We start from the raw sequence: 7239 nt of genomic DNA on the forward strand, positions 1-7239 counted from the left end.
GCTGCATGTTACATGTTGCTGCATGTTACATGTTACATGTTGCTGCATGTTACATGTTACATGTTGCTGCATGTTACATGTTGCTGCATGTTACATGTTACATGTTGCTGCATGTTACATGTTACATGGTGCTGCATGTTTCTGTAAAGCTCTTCTGATCTGAGGGATGTTTTGTTGTTTCTTTCTAACTTGTGATGTTGTAAAGCACGTTGAGCTAGGGCTGTGCAATTAACCGTATTTTAATCGCAATTACGATTTTGGCCTGCTACAATTACGAAAACAACATAATCGAAAAAAACGATTATTTAGCTTTGCTTGGTTTTGACTGCACTGCAACATATTTGATCTCATTTATTTTAGTCTCGTTTATTTGTATTTATCATATTTACATATGTTTAGTAGCTTGTTGAAGTGCGCTCCAAAATATTTGTTGATCTCGTTTATTGGTATTTATTATTTAAATGTAAATATAAATGTATCATTTAATTTATTTATTTTTGTATTGGTTTTTCAGTTGAATTATACGTTCAGGGTAATCAACAGTTAAAAAGATACTGTTCAAATTATTATTTGTATTTGTTTTAAAGTTCAATAAATGGATGTTTTCAAAGTCAATGAATAATCGTATTTAATAATCGTGATATCAATTATTGACCAAAATAATCGTGATTATGATTTTTGCCATAATCGCACAGCCCTACGTTGAGCTGCATGTGCTGTCTGCAAAGTGCTGTATCAATAAAGCTTTATTCTTCTTCTCACATGTGCTCCTCTGGTCCAGGTGGGAGACCTGTTATGCAAACTGCAGATTATTGTTATCATCAGCGTGTGCCTTTCCACTCGTAACCCTTTCAGCACACCCTGTGCAGCTAACCCCGTCACCTTCAACACTTCATCATGAATCTAAACTACTGACATGCCAACAACAAACATCAATGGCTCCTACAATACGCACAGGGCTTTCATTGTGAAAGGGAGGAGAGGATCTAGTCTGTTTGCCGTCTTGATTATATATTATTATTAATATAGACTCAATGTGATGTGTTGTTGCCTTTATTAGAGCTGAAGTCTCAGGGAAATGGACCTTGTTTTGGACAAATCTCCCCCGGGGTGTGAAGGCCTCTACAGAGAGTCTCTGTCACATGATCAGGGTTATCTGTCACATGATCAGGGTCATCTGTCGGCCAGGTCTTCAGTGTGCTCAGTGGTTCAGTTCTATAGAAGGAGAAAGAGTTAGAGGACATTTTGAGGACATTTAGAGGACATTCTGAGTCTCTCTGCATGTGTTGAACGGGTCCATTACAGATGATATTAAAGTATCTATAATACTGTCTTTAATTCGAGGGCGGTGGTGGCTCAGTCCGTAGGGACTCGGCCTGGGAATCGGAAGGTTACCGGTTCGAAACTCGGAACGACCAAGAAACTACCGAGGTGCCCCTGAGCGAGGTGCTGTCCCTACACTGCTCCCCGAGCGCCGACCTAATGGCTGCTCACTGCTCCTAACACTAGGATGGGTCAAATGCAGAGTTTCCATGACACCAGGCTGTCAGAGTCAGATCAGATTCAACTTTAACACGAAGCAGAGCAGAAGAAACGCGTCATAATGCATAATGAGTATTTTTAATTACACACACGCACACGCACAAACACACGCACACACACACACGTATGAATGCATAGGTGAATACAGCAGTAACCTGTATATCTGTATATATTTAATACATGTAAATAGTGTTTGTAACTGAACGTGTGAGAGTCTCTGATGTTCAGGCTGACATGAGGCTGCAGACGTTGTGCAACACGCTGCTTGCTCTTATCACTGGTTGGGTCATGTGACTTTAGTACTAATAAGGTTTTTAAAACATTTCAAAGATATTGTCACGTTCCCTCCAAAACTAGGGGGGACAGAGGAAAGTAACAACATGTACAAATAACCAGGAGAGAGAAAAGAGTTTCTAAATGAGTAGATAATGTTTCATTGTTCAAAAGAAAGGAAGAAGGCTCAGCAGCAGTTTACCCAACACACTTAAAGGCCTTATGAGGTCCTGATCTAACCTGACACGTGGTTTGATGCGTTGTGTGGACGCTCATGATGTTCTGTCTGCAGCTGAAAACTAAATTAAAGTAAGAACTTAAAAAATATATTTATGAGAAAATCTATAAATAAATTCAATGAAATGAAAAATTGTAATGTCTTTATTCATGAATTGACTTGTTTTTCTTTATTTCTGTGTCACGCTTAATACTTGGACCATTCCACATATGATTATCAGACAGATTATTTTACATACAGTTTACAGACTTGCATGTACAAACATTTGAAAAAGGTAAACAAAACAAAAAGAACAAACAAACTAAAGAAACAACAAAGTAAGTATTATAAATGAGATATCCACATAATAAAAGACTCATTTCTGTTTTTACTAATACTTATATATAATGTCTTCCTTTTAATATTGTGTTTTGAAAGCCACACTGTACTTCGTTGGGCTGCCTCAGTGGGAAGCAGGGATTTCCGAGGCGCTCCTGAAGGCAGCATGTAGTGCAGAGGAACGGGCGTGAAACATATGGAAGTGTGTGTGTGTGTGTGTGTGTGTGTGTGGTGTTGTGTGTGTGTGTGTGTGTTGTGTGTGTGTGTGTGTGTGTGTGTGTGTGTGTGTGTGTGTGTGTGTGTGTGTGTGTGTGTGTGTGTGTGTGTGTAGTGTGTGTGTGTGTGTGTGTGTGTGTGTGTGTGTGTTGTGTGTGTGTGTGGTGTGTGTGTGTGTGTGTGTGTGTGTGTGTGTGTGTGTGTGTGTGTGTGTGTGTGTGTGTGTGTGTGTGTGTGTGTGTGTGTGTGTGTGTGTGTGTGTGTGTGTGTGTGTGTGTGTGTGTGCGTGTGTGTGTGTTAGAATAAATAAAGAGGTTGTTATTATACAGTTATAACAATACAATTAAAGGGACAGTAAGGATGGTGTTATATTATAATAGAGATATAATGATATATTAAGGTGTCTCAGATGTCGTTGATGTGGATGCTGTTATATTATATTAAGGTTAGACCCAGCACTATAATCATTTTGTGTCTGAGTTGAAACAATAAATACATAATATGATATTGGGGGTCATGCAGAGTCATTATTATATATTATAGGATACATGATATTATATATGATATTATATATGATATGGCAAATTCAAAGAAAGTTTAAAGAAATGATTCCAACAAGAAGAAAACCATGAATAAATATCCACAGAGCTTTCTGGATTATTAAAGTAGTTTTATTGTTTTTTTGGTCACATAGTAAACAATGTGTGATACAACATTAAGCAAACGTATCGTGATATAGGAACGGTCCTTTACTAACAAATAGACACAAATGCATCATGCACAACACTCAGAAAAATAGCTCAATATTTCTTCACAAAATGAAGCACAATTCTTAATAAAAGAGAAAAATCCTTAACTATGAAATCAATGAACTTTGATGTAATAAACACAATTCCTGATTACAACTCAATCTCAATGCTTGGAGAATAGGAATATCTTTAAAGTCCAGTCTTAATTAAATGTCTCAGTTACAAAAATTGAGCAAAACTGTTATGACATAGTACGAGGTTATTATAATAATGTATTGTAAAAATAAGCAACATTCTTTACAGCAAATAAATGAGAACAATCTGTAACTATGACATTGATGTAATCTTATGAAATGTTCAGGGCAATCTTTATTAACTTCAAGCTCAACAGCTGATTACCACACGGGGCCAAACACTTGTAAATTAGGAGGATGTTTTAATTACTAAATCAGGCAAAAGTCTTATGGATTTAAGGAAAATGGCAAAATACAAAAATGGGAAGAATTCTTAAAAAGCTCCCACAAACAATCACAATCACATAATATCAAAATGAATTACAACTCAAATAAAACAAATCCTTAATGATATATAATAAGCGCAAATCTTAATTACAAAACTACAGTAAATAGGACATAATTTAATATAAAAAACATTATTTTCACCAAATTACAATCAATTAAAACAAATTACTTCAAAGCAAAATTCTTATGAAATAAAAAAACATTTCTTAATTACTAAAATGTCAAAATACTTATGGAATCCTTAAACACGAGAAGCGTTGGAAGTGTTAATTTTTGAATTTGTGTTATAATATTAATGTTAAGCAACATTTTGGGCTAAACTTCTCACATCAGATTTTATAAAACTGAGCTTTGAATGAAAAAAGAAATAAAAAACACCAAATCTTGACGTGCTCAAATTCACCAGCAGGTGGCGCTGTAACACCTTTCTCCTGTTCTCTCTGGACTCATTGGCATCAGGTATTGCAATGCAGATTTCAGAGGATATTTGACTAGTTTTATTAAATAACATTATTCAGCCGGGGTCGGTGTGTCTTTGGTTTCAAACCGCACCGACTGCTTTGACTTTTCAAATTCAACCAAATGTGTGAGTTGTTGTTAAAGATCTACGTCTTCAGAAGGAACCAATGGGCTTGGAGCTGACAGGAAGTCACAAAAGACATATTGATGGTGGTGTGGTATTTTCAGGTTGAGAACAAGGAAAATACGCTATCTTTTATATGTGATATAACAAATCCAGCCTGCTTTGGTTATACATGTATATAAGAGTGTGTGTGTGTGTGTGTGTGTGTGTGTGTGTGTGTGTGTGTGTGTGTGGTGTGTGTGTGTGTGTGTGTGTGTGTGTGTGTGTGTGTGTGTGTGTGTGTGTGTGTGTGTGTGTGTGTGTGTGTGTGTGTGTGTGTGTGTGCTGTGTGTGTGTGTGTGTGTGTGGTGTGTGTGTGTTTGTGTGTGTGTTGTGTGTGTGTGTGTTTGTGTGTGTGTGTGTGTGTGTGTCTGTGTGTGGAGGTCTTTGGAGCTGCTACTCTGCTCCCTGAGCTCCTTCCTCTTCAGCAGGAACACCCAGGTCATCATAATCCAGCTCAATGTCCTCCTGTCGGCTCGGCCTCCGCCCCCTGGTGGCCTGGAGAGACATGACAGCACACAGTGAGACTTCCTGCATCACTCCTGTTCAATAACACACACTGTTTCATTCAGTCAGTGGAACAACAACATGTTTCAGTACCTCATCATTCAGTCAGTGGAACAACAACATGTTTCAGTACCTCATCATTCAGTCAGTGGAACAACAACATGTTTCAGTACCTCATCATTCAGTCAGTGGAACAACAACATGTTTCAGTACCTCATCATTCAGTCAGTGGAACAACAACATGTTTCAGTACCTCATCATTCAGTCAGTGGAACAACAACATGTTTCAGTACCTCATCATTCAGTCAGGTGGAACAACAACATGTTTCAGTACCTCATCATTCAGTCAGTGGAACAACAACATGTTTCAGTACCTCATCATTCAGTCAGTGGAACAACAACATGTTTCAGTACCTCATCATTCAGTCAGTGGAACAACAACATGTTTCAGTACCTCATCATTCAGTCAGTGGTGGAACAACAACATGTTTCAGTACCTCATCATTCAGTCAGTGGTGGAACAACAACATGTTTCAGTACCTCATCATTCAGTCAGTGGTGGAACAACACATGTTTCAGTACCTCATCATTCAGTCAGTGGTGGAACAACAACATGTTTCAGTACCTCATCATTCAGTCAGTGGAACAACAACATGTTTCAGTACCTCATCATTCAGTCAGTGGAACAACAACATGTTTCAGTACCTCATCATTCAGTCAGTGGTGGAACAACAACATGTTTCAGTACCTCAACATGTTTCAGTACCTCATCATTCAGTCAGTCGAACAACAACATGTTTCAGTCCCTCATCATTCAGTCAGTGGTGGAACAACAACATGTTTCAGTACCTCATCATTCAGTCAGTGGAACAACAACATGTTTCAGTACCTCATCATTCAGTCAGTGGTGGAACAACAACATGTTTCAGTACCTCATCATTCAGTCAGTGGTGGAACAACAACATGTTTCAGTACCTCATCATTCAGTCAGTGGAACAACAACATGTTTCCGTACCTTGCAGTAGAAGTAAAGGCCGACGGTCACCACCAGCAGCTGAGTCAGCGGCAGGACGACGGCTCGGATGATAAAAGGTCCTGGATCTGATGGAACACATGGACAGCATCACATCAAGAGTCAGCAAACACTCTGTGGAGACCTGAACCCTGAACTCACTGCAGCATGGAGTCATTTATAATACACAGCTGTAGTAGTTACATTAAACTGATAGTACTCATGTTGATACTCCAATATAAACTAGAACTGATTAGACAATCAACCGGTTGGAGTGGGAAAAGATGTGAAGGAATAATTAAGCGTTCAGGAGGCCAGTGTCCATTCTGACTCTTGAGAGGCTTCTCAATACTCTCATTTCCCCTCCTCGACTCCTATCCTCGTGTCTTAGTCCCGCCCACAGGAGATGCGAGCGGAGGACTCGAGGAGGGGAACCGAGGAGAGAGGAGGGGAACCGAGGAGAGAGGAGGGGAAGCAGCAGGCGGTTAGAGAAATGAGAACTCCTCTCCTCTGAACGGTCATTTTAAAGAGACGTCCATTAATGATGACAGGAGGCACAGCAGCCCTCTGTCTGACGGACAGATGTGTTCATGATGACTTATATATTTACTTTGATTCATTCACAGTGCGGTATAATGAGACAATAACAGGCTACAAATGCAGACATATACACACAGGCCTTTTGTTCACGAGACCAGGACCATAAACCCCGACTGAAGGAGAGGTTCTGGTCCAGGTTCTGGTCCAGGTTCTGATCCAAGTTCTGGTCCAGTGTCTGCTTGATATCCACATGAAGACACTTGTACTGGCCTACCAGTTGTAACTGGGATTCGTGTTGTTCTGAACTTTCTTATTGTAAGTGATCTGGACAAAAGTGACAGCCAAATGTAATGTAACGGGTGTGACTGCTTCATGTGAAACACATTACTCTCAGATAACCAGCGTTATTATATATATATACTTTATAGCCTTATAAACTGTAACAGCTCACCTGTGACGGTGACGGAGACGGAGAGCAGACGGCTCTCAGAGGAGAAGTTATGAGAAAAAACAAAGAGGTGATAAACACAGCTGTAGTTTCCCTGGTGGGCGGGCTCTGCAGAAGGAAACAGGAAGTGGGCAGAGTGATTGACAGCTGGCTCTGAGTAGTAGTTGTGAGTTGAGTTGATGGAGGTGAAGTTGAGCTGGAAGGAGCCTCCTGGGTACTGAGGCTGGATGGAGCAACTGATGGTGAAGGTGGA

The 7239-nt window shown here is 39.6% G+C and overlaps 1 long non-coding RNA gene across 1 annotated transcript; it reads right to left on the bottom strand.

Moving 5' to 3' along the window:
* Positions 1-4852: 4852 nt before the first annotated feature.
* Positions 4853-7233, bottom strand: LOC117498815. Its single transcript, XR_004557609.1, has 3 exons — positions 6990-7233; positions 6002-6087; positions 4853-4977 (listed from the first exon to the last, which is right to left on the bottom strand). It is a non-coding gene; the product is annotated as an uncharacterized LOC117498815 (long non-coding RNA).
* Between the last annotated feature and the right edge of the window lie 6 nt (positions 7234-7239).

This window comes from Trematomus bernacchii, unplaced genomic scaffold (genome assembly GCF_902827165.1).
Source record: "Trematomus bernacchii unplaced genomic scaffold, fTreBer1.1, whole genome shotgun sequence".
Taxonomy (NCBI): domain Eukaryota; kingdom Metazoa; phylum Chordata; class Actinopteri; order Perciformes; family Nototheniidae; genus Trematomus; species Trematomus bernacchii.